Genomic DNA, 23717 nt, shown 5'->3' with positions numbered 1-23717 from the left:
GTCCTGGTGAGCGCTAATTTTATTTTATTTTTTTCTCCACTGGTTTGTTGTCATATAAATTATTAAAAAGACAGACCAAACTCATATGATGCTTACCAAAAGCTTGATGTTTAAAAGGCACAATTAAATATAAATAAGAGAATTTGGAAGTTTAGTCTATATTTTTAGTTTTTAATTTTTATGAAGATAGCAGTCAGACTAAAACTAAAAATGTGGTTTGCAGGGTCAGGGTACCCCAATGGAATAGGAGAAGTGTCATCACAACCAGGTACATTAAAATAAACTTTATTAACTGTCCATCCATGCATCCAGTACATTTTAATACAAAGGATGCAAAGTTACTTTGGGGGAAAAAAGCCTATATGACTGTTTATGTCTATACAACAAAATAAAAGGAGTACATATTAGATTTCTTTATGTTGTGCATATGATTATTATGTCTTAATTCGGTCCCTAGGCTTTGGGGCAGGGATTGGTGGTTATCCAGCTCATGGCATTAACAATGGCTACAAAGCAGGTAAATGTCATTTCAAAACATTTTATTGTAATTTACACTCACCTAAAGGATTATTAGGAACACCTGTTCAATTTCTCATTAATGCAATTATCTAATCAACCAATCACATGGCAGTTGCTTCAATGCATTTAGGGGTGTGGTCCTGGTCAAGACAATCTCCTGAACTCCAAACTGAATGTCAGAATGGGAAAGAAAGGTGATTTAAGCAATTTTGAGCGTGGCATGGTTGTTGGTGCCAGACGGGCCGGTCTGAGTATTTCACAATCTGCTCAGTTACTGGGATTTTCACGCACAACCATTTCTAGGGTTTACAAAGAATGGTGTGAAAAGGGAAAAACATCCAGTATGCGGCAGTCCTGTGGGCGAAAATGCCTTGTTGATGCTAGAGGTCAGAGAAGAATGGTCCGACTGATTCAAGCTGATAGAAGAGCAACTTTGACTGAAATAACCACTCGTTACAACCGAGGTATGCAGCAAAGCATTTGTGAAGCCACAACACGCACAACCTTGAGGCGGATGGGCTACAACAGCAGAAGACCCCACCGGGTACCACTCATCTCCACTACAAATAGGAAAAAGAGGCTACAATTTGCACGAGCTCACCAAAATTGGACGGTTGAAGACTGGAAAAATGTTGCCTGGTCTGATGAGTCTCGATTTCTGTTGAGACATTCAGATGGTAGAGTCAGAATTTGGCGTAAACAGAATGAGAACATGGATCCATCATGCCTTGTTACCACTGTGCAGGCTGGTGGTGGTGGTGTAATGGTGTGGGGGATGTTTTCTTGGCACACTTTAGGCCCCTTAGTGCCAATTGGGCATCGTTTAAATGCCACGGCCTACCTGAGCATTGTTTCTGACCATGTCCATCCCTTTATGACCACCATGTACCCATCCTCTGATGGCTACTTCCAGCAGGATAATGCACCATGTCACAAAGCTCGAATCATTTCAAATTGGTTTCTTGAACATGACAATGAGTTCACTGTACTAAAATGGCCCCCACAGTCACCAGATCTCAACCCAATAGAGCATCTTTGGGATGTGGTGGAACGGGAGCTTCATGCCCTGGATGTGCATCCCACAAATCTCCATCAACTGCAAGATGCTATCCTATCAATATGGGCCAACATCTCTAAAGAATGCTTTCAGCACCTTGTTGAATCAATGCCACGTAGAATTAAGGCAGTTCTGAAGGCGAAAGGGGGTCAAACACAGTATTAGTATGGTGTTCCTAATAATCCTTTAGGTGAGTGTACATCACTTATTATTTGGCTTCAGCTTTATCATTTATTTATTTATTTTGAAAAACAATTGTAGATCAAGCTACTTGTCTAAAAGCTTGAATTTTTTTTTTCTGTCGTTATGAAGGGTATGGAAATAAATTCAATAAGCCAGGGACATGGGAATTGTGTCTGTCAACAAATGATATAAGAAATATCCATGAAGTAGGGTAGTCTGAGTAGTCTGAGATTTAGCCTATTAGTGCAATATCAATATTTTACAATTTGGATATTAATGTTTTCATCATGTTTTGCTTGTAAGTAAATACTAAAATGTAGTACTTATACAGATATCAATGACACATGGCTTTTTGATAAAATGGTATTGTTTTATTTACCTGTTTAATTGAATATGTTTGTAGTTGTTATTCGTTCATTCATACATTCATTCATTTACATTCTGATAGCTGGACCACAAGGTGGGCAGCCAATAGGATTCGGATCTAAGGGAAAATCTCAAGCAAAATATGGTTAGTCTGAGAAAAATCCTATGTGCTAATTTCATAAGAACTCATCAAATAGCATCCATTTGCTGCACGTTGTCCTTTGCTCAATAACTGCAGTTTGATTTTGTCAGGAATTGGAGGACTTCCATTTGGTTCCCCTAATGGCTATCAAACCAACCCCTCTGGACAATATGGCATGTTATCATCTTTGTACTGTAATATTTAGAGTTAATGTTGACCATAACAGCAGCCCTAAATGGACACACTGATTTATGTCTTTCCTATAGGTAATGAAGGACAGCGCTATGGAGCCAAACCCTACAATCCTCAAGCACTGGGAAAACATGGTGAAGATTTCAATAAATGCTTTGATAATTCCCTACAATTTTTTATTTATTTGCACAAAAATATATGTAGTTGTGAAATAATATTAAACTTCAAATAAATAACTGATGGAATGCCTAGCCCTCAGATCTTAAAACATTATCTAAAATGCTGTTTAATACATATTGTGTATTTCTATATCTAATACCACTGTACTCTAACCCCAAAATAGGATATGGTAATTTACCGTACAACTCTCAACCTCTTCTACCGGAATCTGTTGCCAAATCACCTGGTAAATATGGTGAGTTAATATAGCATTTTGACTAGTCATACAGCACATCTGTTTTTGAAGGTATTTTAAAATGAGTTTCTGTATTTTCAGACTTTGGAGGGTTACCCTACAATGGTCAGCCACTTGGATATGGTGGTGACAAGTCGTCTGGAAAATATGGTGATTATTTTTTATTATTATTAATATTTTTTAATTTATACAAATTCTAAAAGTGAATATATTTTACTGTAATACTCTCTCAGGACAAAAGGGTCTTCATTATGGTGGTCAGCCATTTGATCTCAGGCCTGATGCTATGTCTGGGAAATATGGTAAAAGGCAATGTTTTGTGCAGATAGTTGCAAGACAATGCCAAAAATATATTACAAAATATTGTACTGATAAGTACGTCCCTCCTCTCCACTTTCTGGAGGTTCTCCAGAATCCTTGTATAATCCAAAATCTCTCAGTCTCAGTGGCGATGCCAAACCAGCTAAATATGGTGCCACTTGTTTCTTTATTCATTCATACTTTAGTTTAAAGATCCTGTTTATTATTCCTCTGTACATGAATCATATCAAACAGCGTACAGTTAGGCTAATAATTTTGTACTGACCATGGTAAAATCAGTGTAATACACAGTATATAATGCATGCTATTCTGACGTTGTTTACATGGGCTTCAGGTAATCCAGCAGTGTCATATGAGCTCCTCGGCCCTGTGACTGATGGCCAATCTGTTGAAGGTACATACAGCATCTTTTTAGTACGCCAATTGTTAATCAAGCAAGAATTATTGAAACACTGTTGTAATTGTATTATTGTCTATTGTTTAATGAAGAGAATTTTTCTTCATCAAAAGAGAAAAAGATTGATCATTTGAATTTAAACTCATAAAAGTATAATTCTATCATCCTTTTTTTCTTGTGTAAACAGAAAACAGAAGCCTGGAGGCTTTGCACCAAGGTCCTGAGATTGATGGACAGAAATCCATTGACCAGTTTGGTTAGTCATGTTTGTCTATGCTCTTTCATATGTGTATCTCTGTTCAAGTAATTTTTTTACTCGCATCTGACAGAAGCACATATGTAAACATACACAACATGCTTCTATTGTCCTCATTTGTAAGTCGCTTTAGAAAAAAGCATCTGCTAAATGATTAAATGTAAATTAAATTCAAACACAATTTTCATTCTGAGCCACTTCCAAATGTGGTTTTAAATTAGATACATATCCGATATCTGGACATGTGACCTATGTCTAAACATACACTATATTGCCAAAAGTATTGGGTCACTCCCTTCTAATGAACATGTTTGACTACTTTAGTAATTTCTATGAGTACAAATCTTAATGTTTAAGCATATAATGATATTCTAGGGAATTGTGTGCCTCTAATTTTATAGCAACAGTTTGGACAGGACCCTTTTCTATTCTAACATGACAGCGTCTCTGTGTATAAGGCACGGTTCAAAAAGACATGATTGATTCAGTCAGTGTGGAAGAACTTGACTGGTCTGCAGAAAGCCAAGTCCTGATCCCAGCTGAACTCCTCTGGTGTGACTTTATATGCAGACCTTGAGCCAAAAACTCTTCACCAAACACCAATGACTTGTATAGACACTATAAGGACAAAAGTGTTGGGACACCCCCTTCTTTAGAACAGAAAAAGACACTAACAAAACTGTGGTAACAAATATGGAAACATAATTCATGTATTTAAAACTTGTATTTCCATCTCTGTTGCAACAGTTTTGGACGTGTCTAAAATGACAGTACCCTTATGTACAAGTCATTGGTGTTTGGTGATGAGTTTTTGGCTCAAGGTCTGCATATAAAGTCACACCAGAGGAGTTCAGCTGGGATCAGGACTTGGCTTTCTGCAGACCAGTCAAGTTCTTCCACACTGACTGAATCAATCATGTCTTTTTGAACCGTGCCTTATAAACAGAGACACTGTCATGTTTAGGGATGGGTACGGAAACTCGGTATTAAATCGGTCTCGGGGCTAAATTATGAAAGACCGGAGTATCGATAAGCTCTGACGTTATCGGTACTTCTGTCGGTATTGGAGAAATTAAGAAAACACACATACATTTATTGTCTCTCTCTCTCTCTCTCTCTCTCTCTCTCTCTCTCTCTCTCTCTCTATCTCTCTATCTCTCTCTATCTATCTATCTATCTATCTATCTAAAATGTCGCCAGCTGTTTTTATGTGCAATAATATTCAAACATTTGTCTATGATGCATTTTTGCTATGCGCAATTCAGAAGCCAGATCGCGCTCACGCGGAGGAGCTTCAGCACACGCAACATGAAAGTCCTGTTTAATTATGATAGAAGAGAGAACCAACTATTCAAACATCTGCTCACACTTTAGGCCTGTGGCTGTTATATTAAGCTAAGTATTTTTTTTTTTTTTTTTTCGATTTTGGCTTCCAAGGATTATAGCCGCATTTCTTGTAGCACAACTCCCTTCCCTTCATAGCGGCGCGGATTCATTCCTCCGAACCAAAACTTAACATCTGAATCAGCTCAATCAGTGATTGTTATAAAATGCCGTCTTTACTGTTGCTACATTGCAGGACATATTTACTTTACTTACTTTACTTTTGTCATTTAGCAGACGCTTTTGTCCAAAGCGACTTACAAATAAGAAAAAGTAACTAAAACTAAAAAGTTACAACTCTATAAATACTATCTACGCACATATTTAAGAAAATAAAGAAATTAAATCAAATTGACACATGCATATAACAACATTTCAATAATAAACATATAAATGAAAAAATTTAATAAAAAGCGATACTACTATCCCTTGCCGGTGTCCCTTATATTTGATAGTAAAACGTTGAAAGTACAATCTGCTCTTCCCCAGGCTGAAATGTGTGTGCGCGCGTGTGCCTGCGCGGCGGCGTGCTCCAAAACGGACAAGCAAAGTACACTTTGAGCTTCGGGCGCGTCGAAATAACACACAAAAATATGACAAAAAATACACACACAATGTGTCAAAATGGCCGGTTATGAGAGTCTTCACTTTTATGTTTTAAGTGGACGAGAACAGTTGGGAGAAAATCCGATGCGTGTCAGTACATTGTCTTAAAGGGTCAGACTGGAGCTTGAGCCATCAATGTTAATCAAAGAACAAAATGCAAAGAGAAAAATCACCCACAGCTCTTAATCTGAACAACGTTATAGCTTTAATAAACATAAATCTATCAGTACATACAGTGAAAACTATGCAGTGCTCATTTACATTTGATTACTTTTGTAACTATTACTTACCTGAACATTAATATTAGTAGACCTTCATGGAAAAATGAAAGCACTGTTTATTTCATTTTGTTTGTGTGTTTGTTTTATTGTATTTATCAGTTTGTTTTACTTTGTTTCTTTGTTCATGTTGTTACTGTATCTTATCTTATGTATATAAAACACTAAAAATACCTGCACACTGGTGCATTTACAAATTGATGAAGTCCAGGCATTTTTAGTGTTTTATATACATAAGATAAGATACTGTAAGAATATGAACAAAGAAACAAAACAAAAAGTACCGATAAGAATACCGTTAAAGTACTGGATCGATAAGCAGTATCGGTAAGAGTAGTAATACCGTTAAAACCTTAACGATACCATCCCTAGTCATGTTAGAATAGAAAAGGGTCCTTTCCAAACTGTTGCTATATAATTAGAAGCACACAATTCCCTAGAATATCATTATATGCTTAAACATTAAGATTTGTACTCATAGAAATTACTAAAGTAGTCAAACATGTTCATTAGAAGGGGGTGACCCAATACTTTTGGCAGTATAGTGTATATCTAATTGGCCATTCCAAGCCACCGCAAGGTGAGGGCAATGCATTTACCTACAACAATAACTCCGGGAATAATAATAATAAAAAAAGGATCTGTTCAGTCAAGTTTTGCAGCTTTAACTTGTCCATACTGGCAAGTGATCATGGTATAAGTGGGATAATTACATTTGGTGTACATTTAAAGTCAAATAACCATTTGACGTGAATTCTAATAACTTTTATTTACACCAGAGGGTCACTGCAAGTGGTCACCATAAAATTATTCTAGTTTGGGCAGGGATTAATGTAAATGTCTTATATGAATCTAAACAGGTGTGACAAAAAATGGATATCGTCAAAAGATCGGATCTGTGAATTAATTCTTGCACACATAACTATTTCTTTGAGTATTTCTGTGTATCTTGATTCAGGAGATGGAGAAGTTCCACCCCATCCTGATACTCCAGGAGCTGGAGAGGCGAATGCACAATCCATAGACAAATACGGTACAAGCATTTGTTGACACTAATTGTATCTACAGGAATACAGTGTATAAATATGCATATAAATATTCCTCACATTTCACCCTGTTTAAGGAACGGGTGATTATACCGATGGAAGAGTACAACCAGAAGGTAAAAGAAATGTTTCTATGAATGTTATACATTCAGTGTTTACCGACTTTTTGTAAGGGCGTACCAACTTCATTTTTTTTTTTTTTTGCCCCCTTGTCTTGATTTTCCATTCATTTCCACCCCTTGCCTCATATTCTTCTATTCCAAATAAATTGAGAGATGAGTCAAATCCAATCATTCCACCAATTTTCGTTCTTGACTGTCCTGCAGTTGTCTCTTTCCCTGGTGTTCCCACTCTGGGCCCTGCTGTCACCTCATGACACCACACTGGACGGTTCCTCCCTGGCCCCTGTCTCTGTGCCTGATGTGTCTGCTGTTTCCGAGGTGCCTGCCTCACCCACATTCCCTCAGCCTGAGCTGCCCACTCTAAAGCAGCAGCCAGCACCACCACAACAGATCCAGATCCAGCAGCACCTCAAGTTCCACTTCCACCCCCAGGGCAACTCCCAGACAGGTATAATGCTAATAGATGCACACTTGTGATTATTACACAATGCTAAATTGTGTTGATTTGCAATTGATAACAGCTGGACTATTGAACTATATCATTTTTTTCAGAATAATTTCTTATTCACATTATTATGCAACTATTTGAATATAAATTATTTATCACATTACTTAACACTTTCCAACCATTGAATGCTTAAAGCTTTTTCTATCAAAATAAAGCAAACAAAAATAACCTAAACTGTAAATTTAGCATAATTTCAGAACTTTATGCATTAAAAGTTGGTTCTTTTTTAACAGGAAAGGAAGGCAAATACAAATTGAATGGATTCTTTGGAAATAAATACCAAGGTATGGATAGTACGTATATACATTTAACATGAATAAAACTTAAATCATATGAATAATAGCAATATGGCACTTTTTCCAACTAATACTTCTGTGGGGGTTTTTCTTAGGATAATTTGGAAGTGGAGGTTCATATTGCAAAAATATCTTCACTTGATTTCTCTTTACACTTAATGTTTCTGTGAATGTTGTAAATTTTCTATCGTTTTATTTGTGTCTTTTGTTCTCCTTAACCTCTAGTTTTGTTTTTTTAATGTTTTTTACCCTGCTTGAAATTAAATAGCTGGCTGTAAAAATAAAGACATTTTAGTTTATAAATCATTATAGCTTATGCATCTTTCTTTCTTTTTCAATGTTCATTTAAATTACATATTTGTCCATAATTTTGGAATACAAATGTATTTTTATGTTTTATGTAATTTTCATTTCAATGTAGATGTTATCTTATTTCTAGAACTCATTGTTATTTATTTTTTTAATTTCCTGTGGCAATGCAATGTATGTTTTGAATAAATATTAACTCTAAATCTAAGCTTTGTTTAAATCTTTGAAGCTTTATAGCACCAAAAGATGTACTAGGATTATCATATCAACATTTTAATAAGAAATAAAAAGCATGCGCCGAAGTCTGCCAGTAGGCTAGGGTTTGTACTTAAGGAACTGTAATCTTCCGAGAGCTGACCTCTGCTGAGGCTGACTGCTGCCTGCTGATTGGCTAAGACACTAAGTAAGGCAAGGCAAGTTTATTTATATAGCACATTTCATACACAGTGGTAATTCAAAGTGCTTTACATAAAAGAAAGTGAAATAGACATTAAAATCAATAAAAACATGGAAATATAATAAAAAAAAGGAATTTTAAAAGATATAGAAAATGATTTAAAATAAATTTAAAGAAAATGATTGTATTGCAGTCAGTTCGGACATATAGCACAGTGCTCATTCAACAAATGCACAGTTAAACATGAGTTTTGAGTCTTGATTTAAATGTGGCTAATGTTTTAGCACATCTGATCTCTTCTGGAAGCTGGTTCCAACTGCGGGCCGCATAATAGCTAAAAGCAGACTCCCCTTGTTTTGTGTGAACCCTTGGTATTTCTAACTGACTCGATCCTAATGATCTGAGTGGTCTGTTTGGTTTATATTCAGTGAGCATATCAGCAATATATTTAGGTCCTGGGCCATTGAGTGACTTATAAACAAGTAAAAGTACTTTAAAATCAATCCTAAATGTAACTGGAAGCCAGTGTAAGGACCTGAGGACTGTGTGATATGCTCAGTTTTTCTGGTTCTAGTCAGGATCCTGGCAGCAGCGTTCTGGATGAGCTGCAGCTGTCTAATGGTCTTCTTGGGAAGGCCGGTGAGGAGACCATTACAGTAATCCATCCTGCTGGTGATAAAGGCATGAACAAGTTTCTCCAAGTCTTGATTGGAAACAAAACATCTAATTCTTGCAATATTTTTGAGATGATAGTATGCTGATTTAGTTACTGCTTTGACATGACTACTGAAACTAAGGTCTGTCTCCAGAATCACCCCAAGATTTCTGACTTGATTTTTAGTTGTTTGACCCCCCTAGAGTCAAGGTATGCATTCACCTTGAGAACTTCATCTTTGTTTCCAAATGCAATGACTTCAGTTTTCTCCTTGTTTAACTGAAGAAAGTTCTGGCACATCCAACAGTTAATTTCATCAATGCATTGGCAGAGGGAGTCAATGGGGCTGTAGTCATTTGGAGATAAGGCTAGGTAAATCTGGGTATCATCAGCATAGCTGTGATAGGCAATTTGGTTCTTTCTCATTATCTGACTTAGTGGGAGCATATACAGGTTAAACAAGAGTGGTGCAAGAATTGAGCCTTGTGGGACTCCACATGTCATGGCCGTCCACTTAGACTTATGCTCTCCTATACTCGCATAATAACCTCTCCCTTCTAAGTATGACCTGAACCATTTGAGTGCCATCCCAGAAAGCCCGACCCAGTTTTCCAGTCTCTCTAGAAGTATGTTATGATCGACAGTCTCAAACGCAGCACTAAGATCTAGTAGTACCAGCACTGATATTTTGCCAGAATCAGAATTGACGCGAATATCATTTATTATCTTAATGAGTGCTGTCTCTGTGCTGTGATGTGCTCGGAAACCAGATTGAAAATTGTCCAGGTATCCAAGTAGCAGTTAATTGGCCCACAGCTTCTCTGCAAGCAACAAGTTGCTGCAGTTCTACATGCGAGTATTTCCAAGACAATGGGTATCTGGTGCCAAAAAGTTACAACTTACGTTCTTAGAAACTATGTATTTATAGCTTGATTTAAAGCAGGCTACAGGCTTTCCTCCCAAGGGAAGGTGAGGAAGGTGGTCAAGGAGACCTGAGCATATTTTACATTTCCTGCAATGGATTATTTTACTGGGCCAAAACTCCTGGATTTTAAGAATTCACAGCCACATCTTCAGTTCAACAAGTGTGTCCTGACAGGATACGGCCTATATCCACTTACAGAGACTGTCTGCGAAGTTTGTTTTATCTGCACAATGAATTTGGGAACATTTATACATATGGTATGAAAAATATCCTCCATAATTTGCACTGTAACAGCTGGAATTTGTTTAACATACTATCTGATGTAAAGCAAGGGTGTTGTATATAAATTGTGGATGTAAAAAAAATTATTTAGAATGCCTGCATTATTCCACTAATGGGAAACAAGGAAATCCAGTGGTTACCTTAAAGAGGAGGGGAACCTTCTCTTAGGGGAATATGTAATTTAGGGCTACTTTCTCCACTATTCACCCAGTGACACTCTTCAGAAGGGTGTGTAAATAGCATTACATGAGAGTACATCTAATCCTCGTTAGGGAATTGCTGTCTTGGAAGTGATGCTGTGTAATTGCTGTGATTGGTAAAAGTGCAGTAAAGATTCTAGAAACCAATATTTTGGATGTTTTTGAAGAAAAAAAAAAATGTAATAGAATTTCTTTGGGATTTTTGAGGCATGTCAGAGAGATGGTAGTATACGTTGTGTCAAAATGATTGATTTTATTACCATCATAAAAATTCCACCCCCCTCCCATAACTGGAGACCTGTTTGGACACCTGTTTTGTACACCCCCCAGCCCCTGTCTAAGCGGCCATCTGGTTATTCACCTTATAGTGAACTTAAGGAATTTATGACAATGTGTTTGTGTGTGTATGTGGGGACCAATGTTATGTGCTTTAAACTTTAAATGATGAAACTGTGTTAAATGGGGTAAAGGGAAGTTTTTATTAAAGTGTTTTCACATACATATCAAGAAAAAACATCAAACATGTGGGTAAAACGTACAAAGACTGTTTATTTCCCTACAAGTGGAGACTAGTGTTGTTAAAACAGTTTTAGGAAAAACTAAAACAAAAAGCATTAGATACTCTAGTTTTTCTATCATTAGAATTTAAAACTAGTTAGTTTGACAAAGTTCGTTCATCTATAACAAAAAAAGAATCGGACGCGTTAGTTAAAACTAAGATATTTATCAAAATCTATGTCTTGCTTTTTTAAAAAAGTTTGAGTTTATAACAGATACAAAGTTAAATAATATAGTTGTTTTCTATGGTGGCCGAGAGAGCTCAACGTAATGCAACTTCAGAAAACACATGCAAATAGACAAAACACCAGCAAATCAAGAAAACATCTTCATCATTTTGACAACACATGCGCTGCAAATGCTCACAACACATGCAAATTGAGAAACGCTGCAAATGCTCACAACACATGCAAATTGAGAAACGCTGCGAATCCTCACAACACATGCAAATTGAGAAACGCTGCGAATGCTCACAACACATGCAAATTAAGAAACGCTGCAAATCCTCACAACAATGTCCTTTGCAAATGTCCTTTCTTTCATTAGCCTACTAAAAGAGCCTGAATAATTTTTTAAATATTATTCTTACTGACATTTTTATTTTGACCTGGTTTTAACAATTAATGAAGCATTGCAAATTTATTTTCATTAACCTTGAAATTATATTTAGTTGAGGATAAGTTAGCCATCTTACATAATAACGTTAATCGTGTAATTTGTCATTATTAATCTAATAATATCCAAAAGACAAATAAATCATGCAATCAGGGTGTTAAAATAAACAACAACAAAAAAACACTCACCTTTCAGTTCACCAACAACTCAACCAATAGCCACTGCACAATAAGCAAATCCCAGCTGGTCCGTCACTTTTTTGGGGTCCCCTTGAAACATTTCCATTGTGATCCATGCAGCACGTTTTTGTGAGGATTTGCAGCGTTTCTCAATTTGCATGTGTTGTGAGGATTTGCAGCGTTTCTCAATTTGCATGTGTTGTGAGCATTTGCAGCGTTTCCCAATTTGCATGTGTTGTGAGGATTTGCAGCGTTTCTCAATTTGCATGTGTTGTGAGGATTTGCAGCGTTTCTCAATTTGCATGTGTTGTGAGCATTTGCAGCGTTTCTCAATTTGCATGTGTTGTGAGCATTTGCAGCGTTTCTCAATTTGCATGTGTTGTGAGGATTTGCGTTTCTCAATTTGCATGTGTTGTGAGCATTTGCAGCGTTTCCCAATTTGCATGTGTTGTGAGGATTTGCAGCATTTCTCAATTTGCATGTGTTGTGAGGATTTGCGTTTCTCAATTTGCATGTGTTGTGAGCATTTGCAGCGTTTCCCAATTTGCATGTGTTGTGAGGATTTGCAGCGTTTCTCAATTTGCATGTGTTGTGAGCATTTGCAGCGTTTCTCAATTTGCATGTGTTGTGAGGATTTGCAGCGTTTATTAATTTGCATGTGTTGTGAGCATTTGCGTTTCTCAATTTGCATGTGTTGTGAGCATTTGCAGCGTTTCTCAATTTGCATGTGTTGTGAGCATTTGCAGCGTTTCCCAATTTGCATGTGTTGTGAGGATTTGCAGCGTTTCTCAATTTGCATGTGTTGTGAGGATTTGCAGCGTTTCTCAATTTGCATGTGTTGTGAGGATTTGCAGCGTTTCTCAATTTGCATGTGTTGTGAGGATTTGCAGCGTTTCTCAATTTGCATGTGTTGTGAGCATTTGCAGCGTTTCTCAATTTGCATGTGTTGTGAGCATTTGCAGCGCATGTGTTGTCAAAATGATGAAGATGTTTTCTTGATTTGCTGGTGTTTTGTCTATTTGCATGTGTTTTCTGAAGTTGCAGCGCGTTGAGCTCTCTCGGCCACCGTAGTTTTCTCTTACCGTGGTGTGAAATAAAAAATATCAGACCGTTAAACAACAGTATAAGATACCTGTAAAAATCTTCTGACATTACAATTGAAAAGCTAGCTTTTGTCCCAACTTAGAAAATTAAAAGAGCAGACTATTCACGCAGTGTCCGTTAGACAACCTCAGGCTTCTGTGTCAAACTCAGAATGAGCTCACGGCCGCTGTCAGGCCACACCTACATCAACACCCCCCTAACGCTGTAAGGAGAGACCAACACAAAGGTTTAATTGTTAAAAGAATTAAAGTAATGTTTCAACATTAGAACAAAGTTATTTTTAATAAACCTTTAGCGTTTCTCAATGAATGAAACCGTTCACTATTCATTTTGAAGCTTTTCACTTTAAAAGGTTACACAAGTTTTCTTCTAAACAAACGCCCCACAGGGAAAAAATGTTGTTTGTTTGTCTTATTTTATTTAAGCGTCTTAACTCCTTTAATAGACTTTTGATTTTTGTCTAGCTTAAGACTTCCGCCGTACCCTACTATATAACCCAGACTTTTTTCGTTTTAAAAATTAGGTTACACAAGTTTTCTTTTAAACATTCAACTCTAACCCGCAGGAAAACATTATTTGTTTTGTCTTATTTTATTTACTCGTTGATTTTGTCAATCTTAAAACTTCTAGGGTGCTATGTCAGTTAAAATACACACACGCACGTAAACTGGAATGAAAGCGAATGTTTTGGCGGTGGTCTTTGGATTTCAGTCATAATTAGACGACTAAACTTTTCTACAACATCTTACGAAATGTACTAAATATTTCGTCTCACGGCATGGTGTGAAATGAGAAGGGCGCTGCGCGTCTGGCCGTATGTTCAGAGAAACATTCTTATCTGATCAACAGACTCGTCGTAAAACATCTAAAGTTTCTGGGGATTCAACTCATTTGCAATCTAATGAGTTTTTGAGGGGATCTGGCGTCGTAAACTTTGTTAGAACGTGGTTCATTGATTAAAACAGATCGTCTTTCTAACATGTTCAGCGATCAAAGCATCTCTATGGCATCTATTTTACGAAGCGCACCTGCGCGTGTGTCTGTGCACCTCTGTCGAAGGTTTAGGCAAAAGTTCGCCGACCGGTCAAAGGAAGTGTGGCCCTATTGAACCTTTTCATGACACATATCTGGTGAAGTTAGGTATAGTTGAGAATTTAGTATTTATAATCTATTCGAATGGCGGGGTTTAAACTAACGTTCAGGATGTGATGAGATAACCACAAACTTAAATAAATACAGGTCCCCAAAGATGATGGTTTTAATAAGACGGTCTATGCTGTAGGAAAACACTCTTTAATTTACTTCATTTTACCTAGTTTTATTTCTTTTTTTCCCCTCATATATTTTTCAACCGTCAACACACACACACACACACACACACACACACACACACACACACACACACTCAACACATCTACACATAAACATCCACATAAACAACCATACAGTTAAATATTTAAACTTTTATGATGTCGCATACAAACCTTTTTTAAAAACGTTTAGAATCACACCGGGTATCTTTACAAGGTGATGAAAAGTAGCATGATTAAACTATGATATAACTTTTGTTTTAACAAATAAGTTTTTAGATCTTTCAAACCTAAAATCATGATCCTTTAGACTAGAGCAAGGATTAGAAGCAGTCAAACGATCCTCTGATTAACGCAAGACTCTTACAGAGATTTTTCTTTAGGAATTGGACCTATATTAGACTGAAAATTACTTAAGGTTGTCTGCAACAAAAGTATAAGGTCCCACAAATGCTTCTCAGAATCTTTACAACAGATTAGACTTTCTTTCTCACTTTAAAAATGGCATTATTAACCGCAGAGTTTAAATGTAGCATTTGTTCACAGTATAATGTTCTATTAAAATAAAAACAACTGGTCTACATAGGTTTATTTGGCTAAGATTTGATCAAATAACTGATATAAGAAACATGCAAATATTTGATAAGTCCATCTTATCACACCACAACCTGACGTGTCTGATGGTTTATGATGATATCTTACTGATACAGATGTGTTAAGGTGTTAAGTGTCAGTAAAATAGTTTAAAAAGTCATCTTTTTAGCTTTCACGTAGGATTTGTGTCCACGCTCAAGTGGTTTTTGTGTAACAGAATCCGGAGACAAATGAAAATAGAATGTGTGAAAGGCTTTTCTCTTTAAGATATTTGTAATGACAGACTAAAAGCTTTATAAAACAATCATGTGTATGCATTTCTCTCGTACATGTATACAGTAACCGATGAATACACAAAACAGTATTAATACATAACCTCATAAATTCAGCGTGATTCTATCATATCAATCAATAATAAAAGATTTAATTTATATACCGTATCTGACTTTCTCTTCAAAACACAATAAACTTTCTTACGACTTTTTTAAATGTGTTGAACAACCGGTTTTGGGGGAAAACCGTATAGTGTTGTGTTTCTAATTTAGGATGCTTGTAGTTAATCCCGTCTTTATCTAAAACATTTTTGTATTCAAACTGTCTCACGCACACACACATGTTGGTTTTAATGTTTTCTGGGGACTCTCCATAGGCGTAATGGTTTTTATACTGAACAAACTGTGTGCGCTATTGCCCTACACCGACCCTACACCTAAACTTAGCCCTCACAGGAGACTCTTTGCATTTTTAGATTTTCAAAAAACACCATTTAGTATGTTTTTTTTTTTTTTAAGCCTTTTGAATTACGGGGACATAGGCAGTGTCCTCATAAACCACCTTCATATTGTAATACCTCTGTCATACCCATGTCATTATACAAATTTGTGTCCTCATAAACCACATAAACATGTACACACGCACACACAGCTTTCCCGGTCAGCCGCAAATTGCCAACAATATTCTTAACTTTGTTTTATCATTCAGCTGTAGCTAAAACCCTATAACGGAGTTATACTATAGATGCTGAAAGAGCTCATTAACCTGTTTAACTCTAAAAATGTTAACAGTGTCGCTTACGACTAGTTTAACAAACAAGGGAACGCTCATAAAACAAGTCTGGAAGCGATTTGAAGCATTCTAACAACAAGTACAACCGCTGCAGAAAATAGCACCGCAGTAAACTCCAGATGTGATATCAACCGACTTATCAGATGTTCAACATATTATTACAAGGTCTTGCTTATAGTTTATGATGAAATTAGAATTGTAGAGAACCTTGTAGAGATGAAAACATAAATAGTACACATCATAATAGTCTAAATGTTTAACTGTATAGGGTTTGTTTTAGTGTGTGTGTGTGTGTGTGTGTTTTTATGTGAGTGTGTTTTATTATACTATTTTTAACAGTAATATTGAACTTTGCATATGTTTTACACGCTAAAGTTGAATTTAAAGACACTAGACATCATGACTGACTTTAGGGACACGCAAAGTGTTTAAAACTTTTTAAACATGTTAAAACTGTAGGTGTAATTATTCACATAAGTTTTAAGTGAAATGTATATTTGTTCTTTTACAGTACACATACTATCTACAGTCTAGATTAAAATGAAAACATTTCTTAAATAACAACAAAAAGTAAAAACAACATACGATTTTACTCGTATTTAAAATTTAGCATACTCAGATTTGTGTGCGTGTGTGTTTTCTTTATCTAATTCCAACCTTCTTTATCTATCTAATTTAGGTCCAATTCCTAAAGAAAAATCTCTGTAAGTGTCTTGCGTTACTCAGAGGATCGTTTGACTGCTTCTAATCCTTGCTCTAGTCTAAAGGATCATGATTTTAGGTTTGAAAGATCTAAAAACTTATTTGTTAAAACAAAAGTTATATCATAGTTTAATCATGCTACTTTTCATCACCTTGTAAAGATACCCGGTGTGATTCTAAACGTTTTTAAAAAAGGTTTGTATGCGACATCATAAAAGTTTAAATATTTAACTGTATGGTTGTTTATGTGGATGTTTATGTGTAGATGTGTTGAGTGTGTGTGTGTGTGTGTTGACGGTTGAAAAATATATGAGGGGAAAAAAGAAATAAAACTAGGTAAAATGAAGTAAATTAAAGAGTGTTTTCCTACAGCATAGACCATCTTATTAAAACCATCATCTTTGGGGACCTGTATTTATTTAAGTTTGTGGTTATCTCATCACATCCTGAACGTTAGTTTAAACCCCGCCATTCGAATAGATTATAAATACTAAATTCTCAACTATACCTAACTTCACCAGATATGTGTCATGAAAAGGTTCAATAGGGCCACACTTCCTTTGACCGGTCGGCGAACTTTTGCCTAAACCTTCGACAGAGGTGCACAGACACACGCGCAGGTGCGCTTCGTAAAATAGATGCCATAGAGATGCTTTGATCGCTGAACATGTTAGAAAGACGATCTGTTTTAATCAATGAACCACGTTCTAACAAAGTTTACGACGCCAGATCCCCTCAAAAACTCATTAGATTGCAAATGAGTTGAATCCCCAGAAACTTTAGATGTTTTACGACGAGTCTGTTGATCAGATAAGAATGTTTCTCTGAACATACGGCCAGACGCGCAGCGCCCTTCTCATTTCACACCATGCCGTGAGACGAAATATTTAATACATTTCGTAAGATGTTGTAGAAAAGTTTAGTCGTCTAATTATGACTGAAATCCAAAGACCACCGCCAAAACATTCGCTTTCATTCCAGTTTACGTGCGTGTGTGTATTTTAACTGACATAGCACCCTAGAAGTTTTAAGATTGACAAAATCAACGAGTAAATAAAATAAGACAAAACAAATAATGTTTTCCTGCGGGTTAGAGTTGAATGTTTAAAAGAAAACTTGTGTAACCTAATTTTTAAAACGAAAAAAGTCTGGGTTATATAGTAGGGTACGGCGGAAGTCTTAAGCTAGACAAAAATCAAAAGTCTATTAAAGGAGTTAAGACGCTTAAATAAAATAAGACAAACAAACAACATTTTTTCCCTGTGGGGCATTTGTTTAGAAGAAAACTTGTGTAACCTTTTAAAGTGAAAAGCTTCAAAATGAATAGTGAACGGTTTCATTCATTGAGAAACGCTAAAGGTTTATTAAAAATAACTTTGTTCTAATGTTGAAACATTACTTTAATTCTTTTAACAATTAAACCTTTGTGTTGGTCTCTCCTTACAGCGTTAGGGGGGTGTTGATGTAGGTGTGGCCTGACAGCGGCCGTGAGCTCATTCTGAGTTTGACACAGAAGCCTGAGGTTGTCTAACGGACACTGCGTGAATAGTCTGCTCTTTTAATTTTCTAAGTTGGGACAAAAGCTAGCTTTTCAATTGTAATGTCAGAAGATTTTTACAGGTATCTTATACTGTTGTTTAACGGTCTGATATTTTTTATTTCACACCACGGTAAGAGAAAACAACTCTATATTATTTAACTTTGTATCTGTTATAAACTCAAACTTTAAAAAAAAAGCAAGACATAGATTTTGATAAATATCTTGTTTTAACTAACGCGTCCGATTCTTTTTTTTTTTTTTTTTTTTTTTTTTTTTTTTTTTTTTTTGTTATAGATGAACGAACGCGCTCACTTCTTCTATTTAACTTTGTCAAACTAACTAGTTTTAAATTCAAATGATAGAAAAACTAGAGTATCTAATGCTTTTTTGTTTTAGTTTTTCCTAAAACTGTTTTAACAACACTAGTCTCCACTTGTAGGGAAATAAACAGTCTTTGTACGTTTTACCCACACGTTTGATGTTTTTTCTTGATATGTATGTGAAAACACTTTAATAAAAACTTCCCTTTACCCCATTTAACACAGTTTCATCATTTAAAGTTTAAAGCACATAACATTGGTCCCCACATACACACACAAACACATAGTCATAAATTCCTTAAGTTCACTATAAGGTGAATAACCAGATGGCCGCTTAGACGGGGGCTGGGGGGTGTACAAAACAGGTGTCCAGTTATGGGAGGGGGGTGGAATTTTTATGATGGTAATAAAATCAATCATTTTGACACAACGTATACTACCATCTCTCGCATGTCTCAGTGTTAAAAAGTCATGTTAACCCTGAAGCCTACTGTATCATATTTGATACACAAATTTCATAATCTACGACATGCTTTCTGTTATCTGATTGATAGTTTTTAGCAAGTAAAAGGCTTTTTTTAGTGTAGTTCTAAAAACGTCTCCATTCAGGTTGTGTCATATCTTTTTGCAGTGAAATCCTTACAAAGTAAACTTAATAACTTTTATATTTTTAGTAAAATTATAAGATGAACACTTACTGGATTGAAGCAATTTAAGATATTCCTGATCCGTACATTTTTTACTCTTTTTAAAATGTATCAAATATGATACATCATGCTGAGGAATGTTTGTCTACATTTCTAAATTATTGAGCTCCATGTTCTACTATATCATACTATATATAAGCCAAAAAAGCCTGATGTATCACGTTCACTATATCGAGGGGTGAGAACCAGAAGGGCGTAAGTGACATTTTTGGTGAAATGGATATCTATACATCAAATGAAAGCTCTTAATGAGCTCTTTCTACTGGCAAAAGTACTGTCATCCATGAGTGTAGAAATTGCATTAGAAACAATTGAAATCAGTACACAAAGTCAGATCAAACTATGGTAAAATTTTGTTTTGGCTCTCTTGTAAAGTTAGTGAAATGTCATTTACATCCTTCTGGTTCTCACCCCTCGATATGGTCAAATGTATTGGGACTCCTGACTCTTACAACAACAGGGATTTTATAACATCTTACACTCTTTTGGGTAGTCTTTCCACAAGATTATGAGATTGTTTATGTGGGAATTGTTGTATTTTTTTGACCATGCATTTGTGGGGTCAGGCATTGATTTTAGGATGAGAGAGCCATTTCAGTTCATCCCAAAGGTGATTGATGGGGTTGAGGTCAGGGCTCTGTGTGGGCCAGTCAAGTTTTTCCACCCCAAGCTCATCCAGCCATGTCTTTTTAGACCTTACTTATAAATAGAAAAGGGCTTTCCCCAAACGGTTCCCAGAAGCATGGTATTATATCTTAGTATGCTGAAGCCATAAGATTTCCCTTCACTGGAACTAAGAAGCCTAAACCAACCCCTGAAAAACAGCCCCATACAATTTTCCCTTCTCCACCAAACTTTAATTAGCACAATGCAGCCAGGCAGGTAACATTCTCCTTGAATCCACCAAACCTGGAGTCAGCCACCAAACTGCCAAACAGAAAAGCATGATTCACACTCCACAGAACACATTTCCTCAGCTTCAAAGTCTACTTCATTCAACGCTTGGCGTTGTAGGCTACTTGTTGATGCGAGGCTCACATGTAGTTGCTCCGTTATGGAAATCCATTCCACGAAGCTCCCACTTTTTTCTTTTCTGATATTAATGCCAGCAGAAGCTTTGAACTCTTCAGCTATTGAATCAGCAGAGCATTAGCAACTTTTACGCACCATGCTCCTCAGCACTCCTCTCTGGACTTGACCGTGGAGTATCTAGCAGGGATAAAATTTCACAAACTTTTGCAAATTGTGGCACCCTATTGCAGTAGCACAGGATATTACTGGAATATTATCAGGAAATGTGTACAATTCCGTAATCTGTACTGCTCCAATTTACAGGGGATATTTGGTTGAAAACACTAGTATTACGAATGTTGGTGAACACATTTGGCTTGCTCATTGTATCAACTCTTACCACAGTAATTAATTTAACTTATTACATTTACATTACATTTACATTTATGCATTTAGCAGACGCTTTTATCCAAAGCGACTTATATTGCATTCAAATTACAGTTTTTACATTTTATCAGCTCTATATCAAACCAGTCTCAAATTGTAGCATATCCTCTTCTCACGAAACATGTTTCATCCATCAGGTATCCCCTTCATCTGTTTTTTGCTGTATTTGCTTTCGAGTATCCCATGGACTGAAGTCAATGAGTGGTGGATAGGAGTGGTGCATTATTTGGCTTGTCTGTCTCCTACTTTTTTTTCAGTCTTCTACCATCTCTTCATGAACCATGAAGGTGGAGCACCTATTTATGGCACACTGTTGAGCTTCGACATGTTTGGCATCTGTCTCGTCAACACTCTAGGTAAGCTATGAAAGTTAGGACTATACAGAGATTACTGTTATATTCACTTCATTGATGAGCCTATAAAAATTATGGTTCCTTACACAGATATATTCATGCAATACAGCTACGTAAATATCCATCTATCATCTATCTATTTTTTTGGGGTGGGTAAACCAGCCTAAGCTGGTTGGTTAGTTTTAGCTGGTCTTCCAGCCTGCTCATAGCTGGTTTGCAGGCTGGTTTTAGAGGGCTTTTGACCACTTCTGGTTGGGAGACTAGCTGACCAACCAACTAAAACCAGCTTGACCAGCTCACCCAGGCTGGGAGACCAGCTAAGACCAGCCAACCAACTTAGGCTGGTTTTAGCTGGGGGGTTTTTTTCAGAAGGGGACTCTGATTGTTGCTTCTTTCAAGGGCCTGGATTCAATGAATTCCATATACTTTTCTTTTTGCAGGTGCTCTGCCAATCATTCACATAACTTTGTGTTACCCATCCTCCTGCCATGTGGCGATGTTGGCATATCTCCTCTATGGTGTTCACTGCGCTGTCACTGCACAGAGTAATGTGCACAGCCTGCAATCTTTCGCTTGGCAGGTGATGTTCCGCTTCATTCTCTTTATGGATACTCTTGTATTGCTAGGAGGACTAGTCAATATTTCCCGCCTGCCAGAGCGCTTCAGCCCTCGGTTTGACTACTGGTTTAATAGTCACCAGATTATGCACATCATGGTCATCCTGTCCATTATGTACTTACACTGGGGCATGCTGGATGATTTAACATGGTTAAAGGGATATCACTGTCCCGATGAATAAACTTCCAGACTGATAATTCATCATGATATTTAAAGAACGGCAGGGTCATTGTTGTAAAACCCAAAGTGTGAGGGTACTATGGTAAAGTGGTGATATCAGTTGTTAATGCCATGGTACTTTCTTTGAAATACATCATATTAACAGCTATCAAGACATGAATTTGCACTACAGATGTTAATTCCACACAACCTTGGATGTCAACAACAAAAGATAGGGAAGGAGTCTGTTAGCTTTTAAAGGTTGATAATGTAATATTTTACTATTTTAAGCACGCACAATCATATGGTTAGTAGCACTGTACACTATTTTTTACTGTCTGCCATATTAGGACAGACAACCCATTTTAGAGATGAGAAACAGAATACTATGGCAGAAATCCTTAAGTAAACCTTTGAGGGCTCTTCAAAAAGGTGTACAATTTTTGTTTCTTAAACTTTCTTTGACGTTTTTGTCAAAATATTGAATCATGAGATAATGCACTTAAGTTTCAGAAATCAGATTGAGATGATTGTATTCTGGATGGCACTACTGGTGCTACATGTGTCAAATCTGAAATGTATATCAGCATAAAATTGAATTAAACAAGCTGGACTTGAAGGTCTCTGAAGGTAAATCACTGAAGTATACCATCTGGGCACACGTGGGGAAATCAGTTTACATTTGAGAGTATACATTTATATTTTAAATTTTCAACACTGTAAAACTTGACAACACATTGAATAAAATAAAATAGTGGTACCCGAGCCATATGTAGATATCGGAGTATCTGCTCTTTTAACCATTTAGCCACCTAGAAAATTTTAGCATCACAGTGGTGACACTTTCACAGGAGGCCGACATCAAATTCACCCTCATGGCATGTGCATAAAATGAAAAATTAGCTAAAAACATAACATATCAACATACACTTTTGAAATTCAGTCATTTATGAAGCAGCACAAAATAATGGTCAACTATTCACACATTCCTTAAAATAAAAAAAACGTCCGTTGGACCATGATTTTATCGCAGTTACACATTTTATGTTCGGTAAACCTGACTAAATTCAGATGTAATTTGAGGTTTAGTGTTAATTCATGGATGTTATAAGAAATGACTATGTAGGAGTCACTTTAAGTCCAGATTAACTATACTTCAGTTTTGACAAATTCTAGACTACAGCCAAATGCACAGCCTTTTAAAGTATACTCCAAGTGAACACAATGTAAGTGGACACATGCCCACTAGAAAGTATCTTCTTTGTCCACTGTCTGTGCTATTAGCCTTCTAGTGTATTGAAACTGCAACTACGTGTATAGATTATACAAATAAATTAATTTGTGAGAGATGTCTTATTTAAATATTTGCATGGCAACGCATTCATAGTGATCAGACCTACTGCCATGACAGTAAACAAAGTCGTGTAATGTGTTCAAGTCCTCCTGGAAAGTTACATTTTACATGTACATTTAGTCATTTGGCAGATGCTTTTATCCAAAGCGACTTACAAGTGGGGAATACAAAAAGCGATTCATCTTGAAGAGGCAATCAGACACAGGAAGTGCTCGTAACACCAAGT

At 36.4% G+C, this 23717-nt stretch overlaps 1 pseudogene across 1 annotated transcript; it reads left to right on the top strand.

Moving 5' to 3' along the window:
* The first annotated feature begins 10465 nt into the window (after positions 1 to 10465).
* On the top strand, positions 10466 to 22159 carry LOC306852237 (progestin and adipoQ receptor family member 4-like; annotated as a pseudogene). Its single transcript has 3 exons — positions 10466 to 10630; positions 21145 to 21363; positions 21801 to 22159. The product of its transcript is annotated as a progestin and adipoQ receptor family member 4-like (transcript).
* The last annotated feature ends 1558 nt before the right edge of the window (positions 22160 to 23717 follow it).

Source organism: Barbus barbus (assembly GCF_936440315.1).
Source record: "Barbus barbus genome assembly, chromosome: 32".
Lineage (NCBI taxonomy): Eukaryota > Metazoa > Chordata > Actinopteri > Cypriniformes > Cyprinidae > Barbus > Barbus barbus.
Note: the sequence above shows the minus strand (reverse complement) of the source record. Positions and strands in the feature narration are given on the sequence as shown.